Source organism: Podarcis muralis, chromosome 11 (genome assembly GCF_964188315.1).
Source record: "Podarcis muralis chromosome 11, rPodMur119.hap1.1, whole genome shotgun sequence".
Lineage (NCBI taxonomy): Eukaryota > Metazoa > Chordata > Lepidosauria > Squamata > Lacertidae > Podarcis > Podarcis muralis.
In genome coordinates this window covers 12,886,262-12,897,590 of record NC_135665.1, presented here as the reverse complement: position 1 = coordinate 12,897,590, position 11,329 = coordinate 12,886,262, and positions in this window count along the sequence as shown.

The following is an 11,329-nucleotide window of genomic DNA, read 5'->3' as shown; positions in this document are numbered from 1 at the left end:
CTTTCTTTCTTTCTTTCTTTCTTTCTTTCTTTCTTTCTTTTCCTTCCTTCCTTCCTTCCTTCCTTCCTTCCTTCCTTCCTTCCTTCCTTCCTTCCTTCTCTTTCTTTCTTTCTTTCTTTCTTTCTTTCTTTCTTTCTTTCTTTCTTTCTTTCCCTTCCTTTATAATTTTCAGTTTTATACATTTCAATAATTTTACAATCATTATGACATATCAAAACTCGACTTTCTTCCCCCTCTTTCTGTGGTTCCTTAAATTCATTTCTTATATTTTCTGCATATTCCAAATTAACTTAATTTTGCTCATTTATTCATCTACTTTAAATATATACTCTTATAAAACTACAGGTTATTACAATAACCCTGCCAATGTTCTTATCTGTTTACAGTATATTTGTAAATATCAATAAACCATTTCTATTCCTTTTTAAAAAGTTTGTTACCTTGATTTCTTATTTTTCCGGTAAGTTTTGCCATTTCTGCATATTCCATAAGTTTTTGTATCCATTCTTCTTTTCCTGGGACTTCTTCTTTCCATTTTTGGGCAAGTAACATTCTTGTTGCTGTAGTCGCATACATGAATAAATTTCTATGCAGTTAGCATAGTTCTGTCCCTATAATTCCCAAAACGAAGGCTTCTGGGTTTTATTTTCAAACATTATTTTAAACATCTTTTTCAATTCATCATATATCATTTCCCAGTAAGCTTTAACAAGACCACCACATATGATAAAAAGAACCTTCTTTCTCTTTACATCTCCAACACTTATTTGATTCTGATTTGTACATTTTTGCCAATTTACTCGGTGTTAGGTACCATCGATATAACATACAGCATACAGTTTCTAATGGATGTATAAATATCAGTGTGCTTGTTTGTGTGTGTGTCAGCACATGCATGAACCTGCTCTTCCACAATCCATAATCATGGATATGTTGTCTGAATAAGGCTGTGGAAACACCATACATTCAAAACACATGACATCCCCCTAAGAATCCAGGGAACTATAGATAGTGGCATAGCATGGGTTGCCAGTGTCCGGGACCGTGCAGACGTGGGGGGAAGGGGGAGAAATGGACAGAGTATTCATGCACATTCAACTGCCAAATGGCATCTGGGTCACCCAGGAGATTGCAGCTGCAAAGATAAGAAAAGAAGAGTCATTCTGTTGTCTGGAGAGGTTACTTCCTGGTTTGCATGGAGAAGCCGTTTTTAACGGAGCCCAGTGATGGAAGCGCACAGAGGCGGCACCGGGTGTCTAATTTTTGCACCCCTAACAATTTTGCACCCAGGGAACTGCCCCTGTGAACCCCACGCTATGCCACTGGTTAAGGGTACTAGGAATTATAGCCTTGTGAGGAGTAAACAACAGTTCTCGTGATTCTTTGGAGAAAGCCACGTACCGTACTTTAAAGGTATGGTGTTCATGCAACCTAAGGCTACTCTCTTGCTAAAGAAAGAGAGAAATGTTTCAAGATAAATTGGAGACAATGCAAAGCTTGCATTAGGTTGCCATCTCCCAAGAGACTACGATCTACTCACATATTTACAAGCTAGCAGTGATCTACCCCATTGGGGGGGGGGGGGGTTTCTGGTGAAAATTGTTGAGTTGTTTTTTTAGGAATGAAAGCCCTGTTTTTAGGGGTTCAGGTCAAGGTTGTTTATATGATGGCCTGGGATTCCGATTCTGAGAGTGAACAGGAGGAATCCCAGCCGGCACAGGAGTCCCCGCCTCCAGGGCCGGCTGAACTGGGGCAAGGCCTGGATTCTGAGGAGCCTGCACCTGTGCCAGATCCTCAGGAGCAGGCACCAGGTGAATCCATTCTGGCCCCAGAGGTGGTTGAGGACTCAGTGTCTACAGGTGAGTCTCCCCCGGGGCCCAGTAACCCTTCAGCCTCTCCTGAACTGCAGAGGCTTAGGGCAGAGAGGCGAAGGGAACTGGTTTCTCCCAGGAGGAGTGCTCGCCTTAAGGCCAGGAGAGGCGGGGCTCCTGGGGGCTGGGACCGCCCCTGGCCTTAGAGAAGATAAAGGCCAGTCAGCCCGGTCCCAGGTTGCGGGAGCAACGTCATCATTGAAGAGCTGTTTCGGCCAGCATCCAGTCCTGTTCCTCCAGTGTTCCTGTTCCCCGCCCGGCTTCCTGCTTCTGATCTTCGAGTGTTCCTGTCCCTGCCTGGCTCCCTGTTTCGGACCTCACCTCGCACTTTGTGGACTATCTCCAGGCTAGTGACTCAGGACTGAACTTTGACTACGGTAACAGTAACCTTTCCCCCGGGACCAGCACAGTTTAGCTTTTTTGGGAGGAGCCAGTGATCTACCAGTGATCTGCCACAGACGTCTAGTGATTTATCGGTAGATCACGATATACCTGTTGGACATGCCATATAGTTAATTTATCAATGCCAATGTAAGATTTCCATGCCAAAAATTCTTAGGAACATACAATGCAAGACCAAGGCACAGAAACACCCTGGTTTCATCCCTGTGGAAATCAGTTTGGTTTGGCACCAGAGCTTCTTAGCCAGCTTGACAATCCTATCACATTTGTTACGAGTTCCAGATTACTCTTGACACATTCATCTGAATTTAAGTCTGGGGGTCAGATTGCTTTTGCTGGCCCTAGCCCAGGTGCACATTTAGTGGGAAGTGCGAAAGAGATTTCATATGCCCAAACCGTACATATGTCCATCGGGGAATCTTTGCAGGGTTCCTGATGACACGATTGCAGTCTGTGCAGGCACAATTTGAACATACGGAGACCCTTTCCCAACTTTGGCCAAAAGTGCGCACAAAGCAGCAACAGACACAAGTGGATGCAATGCTGCCAGCCTCCTGTAGGCACATTCAAATGAACATGTAAATAGGGTTGGGGTAAGCTACTCATTAACATCCAAGCTCCAGGAGTACAAAGTCAATCTGGCTTGTTAATAATCATGGGTAATGCTGTGAAAGTCAAATCTGGGGAATCTGGGGCGTTGTCCTCAATCACTAGTGCTTGGAAGTGTCCAAGGATGATTTCTCTTTTTTAAAAAACAAAAACAAAACCAGACATCTTTATTGAAAGTTCAAAAAGTACATAATTAAGTGGGTCCAAAAAATGATTGATTATGCTGAATTAGACAGCATAACCAAGGAAAGAATTCATTTCAAAATGGGAAGTATTTAAAATATATTTGAAAATTAATAATACTGACTTAAAATCCGTAGCAGCCTTTGAATAATTCCAGCAATATTGTTCATCAGTTATGCGATTTAACATATTTTGATGTGATTTGAAATAACAGTAACAACATGTATTGGCAGTAAAGAATGGTAATTTGAATTATGGAGTAGATGGGAAGTCGGGTTTTTAAAAAAGAGACCATTACAGTTTAAGAATTATGAAGTTTTTATTAATTCTTTATGTATGGCGTGACTGGTGGTACTTTCTCTATGGTTTATTTTGTCCTTTTTTGTTGTGTGTTGAGCAAAAAACAAATAATCAAACAAACAAACTACATAATTATATGTGCACTAAACAACATGGTGAGACGTAAATAAGAGAGGGAGAGAGAGAGAGAGAGAGAGAGAGAGAGAGAGAAGACACAGCACACGTGTAGAAGGGAAAATAAAGGAGGGAGAAACCCAAAACTGTATACTTTACAAAGTTGTTATTGTACTTCATCAGATCTTAATCTATTACAGTGTTTGTAAGAATGGATTCCAAATGTCATTGAATTTGTCCATGGCAAGTCTGTGTTTATATGCAAGTTGTTCCTATGTTGAGAGTTTGTAGAAGTCTTCAATCCAATCGTAGAAGGGAGCCGCATTTTTATTTTCCCAGTTCATCAGTATCAAGTCTTTTTGCTGTGGTAAGGGCACAGAGAGTCCATTCTTATTGTCCTTTTGTAATGTTCCATGTGCTGGGTATATAATTCAAGAGGGTATATAATTTAGAATAAGGTTACCAGATTTTTTTCCCATGAATCCGGGGACACTTTTCAACTTCAGTAGGAATGCTAGGATTTTGTCAGGGGACTGATTTGTAAATCTGGGGACTGTCCCTGGGAAACGGGGACATCTGGTAACCTTAGAATATCCTGGGATGATTTCCTGAGTGTTATTCCAGGGGGACTTCCTGCTGAATGGCACCCATAGCTTTCAGCAGTGGTGGGCTTTGGGCTCTCAAATTTCAGCTGTGTTCTGTGTGATGCTAAAATTTGACATTGTGCTTGTGTCGCCCCCTGTGGCACCACAGCCAAGTCCGGCTGAACCAGTCATGCTACTCTAAAACTGCCTCTGCTTCCAGCAAATGATTATCTGACCACTATTGCAGTTTAAAAGCCAATCTCTTTGCTTTCCCCACCATAAGGTAAAGGTAAAGGTACCCCTGCCCGTACGGGCCAGTCTTGCCAGACTCTAGGGTTGTGCGCCCATCTCACTCTAGAGGCCGGGGGCCAGCGCTGTCCGAAGACACTTCCGGGTCACGTGGCCAGCGTGACATCGCTGCTCTGGCGAGCCAGAGCCGCACACGGAAACGCCGTTTACCTTCCCGCTAGAAAGCGGTCCCTATTTATCTACTTGCACCCGGGGGTGCTTTCGAACTGCTAGGTTGGCAGGCGCTGGGACCGAGCAACGGGAGCGCACCCCGCCGCGGGGATTCGAACCGCCGACCTTTCGATCGGCAAGCCCTAGGCGCTGAGGCTTTTACCCACAGCGCCACCCGTTCCCCACCATAGCTGGCTTATAAACAAATGTTATTAAATGAGTTTGCTCTTTAAAAATTAATTCCACACATCTAGCGTCATTAGACAAATTGCTTTCCTTACTCTGGTGGTCAAGGGTGAAAGAAAGCCAAACATTTAGGTGCAAATTCAAAAGCACTTAATTACTGCAGTTCAGCGCTCCAAACCTTTGTTCGTCTTGAGTTTGTAATTCCCAGAGAATTACATGGCTAAATGATTTGTGAGGTTTAAAGGTTTGTAAATTCAGGGTGGACCAATGAAAAGCAAACATACAACTTTAATAACCAGACACAATTTGCCATTGCCACATTAAATGTTAAAAACTACTGACCCTCTGGTGACTCAATATCAGCATTGCCCACTCCCATAAGGGGTCTTAAAAAATATGTTTCTGGGTGTGAGGAATTCAAATCTGCTATTATATTTGTGACTGGACAGTATTTAGCTTGGTAAGTCAATGCTTGGGGAAGAAGCACATAAACTGCTTTCGGAAAACCAAAGAATTTTAACTTTACCTTCTGAAAATGTCAGGTAATGCTAAATAATTATAATAATAATAAATAAATATATTAATATATAAGTGCAAGTACTTTGCAATCATTTTTAATGATCTATGCACATTTTACTTACCAAGCAACACTAAATTATATCGATTTATATCAATTTAACTAAAATACATTTTGAATTCCCAAGCCATGATACAACTTTTTAGCACCCATCATTTTTGGAATTTGAGAGTTGAAAAATTCAGCACACGTGAATTCAGCAGGTAGCCATATGCTGAGGTAAAATAGGAGTTTGGTTAAAGGAGAGTTGAACACCAAATTTCTCCTCAATGAACAATGCCTTATTTTACTCTTTTTAGTTTCTGCCTCTGCCAGAGAAAAAACTAAACTGCAAACTTGAATCAGCAGATTCATCAACTAAAGTTGAACTGTTTAAATTGGTGATGGCCAATATTAACCAGCACTCTGTGTGTTGGGGTGTTGTTGCTACTTTGCAACTTAGTGTCGTCAGTCTGGATGCTCTCTTATATGTATATTTTGCAGGTATCACAAATCCACCATATGTCCCTTGTGCTTTCTTATCCAAAAGGAAATTTCTCACGCTTGGGGAAGTGGAGAGCGCATATCAATAGATACAGTGGTACCTCGCAAGACGAATGCCTTGCAAGACGGAAAACTCGCAAGAAGAAAGAGTTTTCCGTTTTTCGAGGTGCTTCGCCAGACGAATTTCCCTATGGGCTTGCTTCGCAAGAAGAAAGCCCATAGGGAAATCTCCGGGGACCTCTTTTAAAATGCTGGTGGTCGGGAGCAAAGACTTTCGCCCACCGCCGGCCTTCAGAAGAGGTCCAGGACCTCTTCTGAAGGCCGGCGGGGGGCAAAAGTCTTTGCTCCCCCCCGCCTGCCGTCCCGGGGCGATCTTAAAATGCTGGCGGGCGGCAGCAAAGCCCTCCTGTCCCCAGAGCTTGTGGGGCGGGAGGTGGGGAGAAGGGCTTTTCTTCCCACCGCCAGCCTTCAGAACAGCCCCAGCCTTCAGAAGAGGTCGGGGGACAGACTGTCCCTGGACCTGGTCTGAAGGCGGTTTCCATAGGAACACATTGATTGATTTTCAATGCATTCCTATGGGAAACCGTGCTTCGCAAGACAAAAAACTCGCAAGAAGAAAAAACTTGCGGAACGAATTAATTTCGTCTTGCGAGGCACCACTGTACAGGCTTTCCTTTTTCATTCTGTGCAGTTATTGTGCAATGTTTGATGTTTCTTCACACTCAGCAGCTCCAGTAAACAAGTATTTCCTCATGTACACTGGGTTCAGTTACAATGTAACCATCAATTTATTTCGGCTTGCTACTAGTAAATATACATTAAGAGTACAAACAGTACCCATTTGGCTTTAGCAGTGTCCCAGATGTGGACTGATGCTCTGTGTAATCCTATTAACAACTGTTAGACTAGGTCAATTTGCAGTTGGCTGTATGCAATGAATGCTATTTTGAGCCGTACGTCTTCTTATTCCGTAATGCTAGGAATCGTTTTCATTAGGGGATTGGCTGAGAAAGTTGGTTACCTTCAGTCATTTTAATACCAGTGTCTTGCCTACGGTAATGGACTGGATGAGAGCCACCAAACTGAAGCTCAATCCAGTTAAGACAGAGACACTGTTGGTGGGTGGTTCCCTAGACCAGATGGCTGGGAGGTCGCCTGCTCTTGATGGGGTTACACTTCCTCTGAAGGAGCAGGTTTGTAGCTTGGGGCCCTCTTTCATGTGCCTCCTCCTCAAGAGGTCCACAGGGTGGCAACACGAGAATGGGGCCTTCTCTGCAGTGGCTCCCCATCTGTGGGGTGCTCTCCCCAGGGACGTTCACCTGGTGCCTTCATGATACACCTTTAGGCACCAGGCAAAAATGTTCCTTTTTAACCAGGCCGTTGGTTGATCTGATTGACATCCTATGCCCTTTTAAAATGTGTTTCGGGGGGGGGGCTATTGGGTCGTTGTTTTATTTTTATTATGTGTTTTGTGGTTTACTCTTTTGTGAACAGTCCTGAGACCCCAAGGTATAGGGCAGTATATGAATTCAATAAATACTACTACTACTAAAGGTAAAGGTAAAGGTAAAGGTACCCCTGCCCGTACAGGCCAGTCTTGACAGACTCTAGGGTTGTGCGCCCATCTCACTTAAGAGGCCAGGGGCCAGCGCTGTCCGGAGACACTTCCGGGTCACGTGGCCAGTGTGACAAGCTGCATCTGGCGAGCCAGCGCAGCACACGGAAACACCGTTTACCTTCCCGCTAGTAAGCGGTCCCTATTTATCTACTTGCACCCGGGGGTGCTTTTGAACTGCTAGGTTGGCAGGCGCTGGGACCGAGCAACGGGAGCGCACTCCGCCGCGGGGATTCGAACCGCCGACCTGGCGATCGGCAAGTCCTAGGCGCTGAGGTTTTACCCACAGCGCCAGCCGCGTCCTACTAATACATTAAATATTTGAGACACAATACATGTGACATAAATCCATGATGTAAATGCTACGTGGTATATACAATGCTACATTTGTATGAAGCTTCAGTATGATTTCCATTAGTTTGATTACAACATCCTTTCGCGCAGTTTTGCTGGCTTCTGTTAGGCTGCATCTTTTCTATCCTTCTTTAGCAGAACTAAATTTAAGATCCGGCAGGCACCACAGGGACATCAGATTATTTATTTATTTTACTGCCAAATAACATGCTCCTGTTGAAAGTCAGTCAAGGGATGCTTTTGCAGCCTTCTGACTAGTCCTGGAGGTGATGGTTCTAGGGGCAAATGTTGGCTGCAGCAAAAGGAATTGTAGATCTGCAGCCACCATTTTCATAGCTAAAGTTAAAGGACCCCGGATGGTTAAGTCCAGTCAAAGGTGATGATGGGGTTATGGCATTCATCTCACTTTCAGGCCAAGGGAGCCGGCGTTTGTGCACAGACAGCTTTCTGGGTCATGTGTCCGGCATGACTAAACCACTTCTGGCACAACAGAACACTGTGATGGAAGCCTGAGCACACGGAAATGCCATTTACCTTCCTGCCACGGTGGTACCTCTTTATCTACTTGCACTGGCATGCTTTTGAACTGCTAGGTTGGCAGGAGCTGGGACAGAGCAACAGGAACTCACTCCGTCGTGGGGATTTGAACCGCTGACCTTCTGAGCAGCAAGCCCAAGAGGCTCAGTGGTTTAGACCACAGTGCCACCCGTGTCATAGCAGCTGGTGGGAGGAACATTAGGCTGGGAGAGAGGAAGAAGATGGCATGCTTCCCCTGCCATGCAGAGTCACCATCAGTTAGTCCTAATGAGCTGGTCTAACCATGCTTTTTTATAAGGCATTAGTGGCAAGGCTGCTTTATGCTAAACTACAGAAAAGAAACGAAACCCCTTGCTTAAAATAATGACTTTCCCCCAGTGCAATGCTGTTTAAGAGGTTGAATGGCCTGACTGGTGTCAGCTAAACCTATGTGTCCAAAATACGGTAATTAAATACTAAACATCATTTGGGATTGATTTGCACTAGTAACTGAGAATGCTGAAGCTTCACATACCGGTTCCAATCCCTCGTCTACACAATTCTTAGTAATTCATGGGAGTGATTCGCATGCCAGATCCCATGATGGAAGTTAGTGCCTTCATGAGTCATTCTCTAAACACAAAGATGTACAAAAGCATCACTCAAAATAGATTTGCAGTTAACTTAATGCACAATATTTGTGGGTCCAAAAGGGGCTGTCTGTTCCTGCTCATTCAATATGTAGTCTGTTTACCAGCTCCATCTGGTACGTAGGCTGAGACCCTATCTGCCTGCAGACTGTCTCGCCAGAGTGGTACATGCTCTGGTTATCTCCCGCTTGGACTACTGCAATGCGCTCTACGTGGGGCTACCTTTGAAGGTGACCCGGAAACTACAACTAATCCAGAATGCGGCAGCTAGACTGGTGACTGGGAGCGGCCCCCGAGACCATATAACACCAGTCTTGAAAGACCTACATTGGCTCCCAGTACGTTTCCGAGCACAATTCAAAGTGTTGGTGCTGACCTTTAAAGCCCTAAACGGCCTTGGTCCAGTATATCTGAAGGAGTGTCTCCTCCCCCATCGTTCTGCCCAGACACTGAGGTCCAGCTCCGAGGGCCTTCTGGCGGTTCCCTCACTGCGAGAGGCCAAGTTACAGGGAACCAGGCAGAGGGCCTTCTCGGTAGTGGCGCCCGCCCTGTGGAACGCCCTCCCATCAGATGTCAAAGCGATAAACATCTACCTGACATTCAGAAGACATCTGAAGGGAAGTTTTTAATATGTGACATTTTAGTGTATCTTTCATCTTTGTTGGAAGCCACCCAGAGTGGCTGGGGAAACCCAGCCAGATGGGCGGGGTACAAATAATAAATTATTATTATTATTATTATTATTATTATTATTATTATTATTAGTCCCTTTCAGGTTGCCACAAGCAACCCTTCAACTCCGACTGCCATGCTTTCCTTAATGTTCTGGGGTTGTATTGAACTTCTGCAAGCCGTGCCCCAGTGGGAGTGGGGAAGCCCCAAGACTGGGCGGAGGAGTCTTGCATTGCTCATGCAAGCAAGGCTCCAAGTATGGGGTGTTTTTTTGCTTTATGACATTTTTCAAAATGGAAAGTTAACAGAAATGCTGGCCCAGATGACACCATCTTATTTTGTAGACTATCTTTTTGCACTTTAGTGAATGATTCACTGTAGAACCATAGAAGATTGGGGTTTCATCTGCCCCCCCTTTTTTTTAAGGGAGAAAAAAAAAGGATCCTATCACAAAATTAACACTATGCATTGATTTCCTAGCTCAGTGATGTGATGATGTTTTCATTCTGCAAATGTAATGGCTGTGTTGCGAGAAATTAGGTCAGTGGAACTTAAATTAGCAGAATCCTTCATCCTTGTAGTTCACTGAGTAAAGACACTAGGTCTACTCTCATGCATACATTATAGGCTTTTTCGCCTGTAGCATAAAGTGCCAGCTGACATAACAGCAGGAAACACACCAAGCAGTCTATCTTCAGTAGGCTTCTTTGGTAACCAAAGGTAAACCTAATTCACTGGCAGATTACCCATCTGCCCTGCCTTGGTGGCAAATACGCATTGATAATGATAAACCATGCATTGCAGCATCTTGCGCAATACAATTTCTCACTTGCAATATAATTTCTCTCTTGTGTTTACAGACACATGCTCCAATATTCTAGGTAGTGACATTTGGGTTCCTTTTTAAACTTAGTTTAGATGTTAAACAGAAGGATCAGAATATAAAACAAAAGCTCCATTTGCTCTCGTTTTGGTCGATTGCTTCTGGAGCCAACATTTTTCTTTCACACGATGGGAAGCAGAACCAGTATCAAAGAGATATACCTTGTTACATGCCCCTATCCAACACCCACCCATTTTACACGATGGTGGAATTTTAGACTCTGGACTGAACAGTTCTACAGAAAATGCCCCTTTAGATGGCAACTGTGTGTATTACCAGCCCTGAGAGCTGCCTTGTTTTGCAAGCCAACATCTATTCCTGCCTATTTACTATTTCCTCCTTGACCTCTGAAAACGCAAAGCATAATTCTCCCCCCCCCCCCATACACACAGATGGGCATCTCTTTCCCCTCCCTCCGCCGCAGCTTTTCGCAATTCCGTTCCCAACACCTCGCGGCTGAAACACTTGGCGATTTTCTGAAATAGACGGAAATACTTGGCGATCACATATTTCTACGCGCGCGCGTTGGCAGCGAGTTCAGCGACTCCCTCGCGCGGACGTTCAAGGAGCGCAGCAGCTGCCGGGGCTTTCCTTTTATGTTGCAATCGGGGTGGGTGGCTCCGACCCACCGGCGTCCTGCAATGCGACCCACAACCCTGCCCAGCGCGTTGCAGCGCCAGCCTGGGAGCCCAGCGACAAGCAGGAGGCCGTGTCTCCACCTTCTCTCCGGCTCTCCATTGGGCCATTACGTAAATGCCAGCAGCTTTCCTCCTTTCTCCCTCCTCCTCCTCCTCTCTCTCACCCCTCCCCACCCCCACCCCCAGTTTCGCCTAGTTATGCAATACCCAGCAGCGCGCACATCCACTGTAAC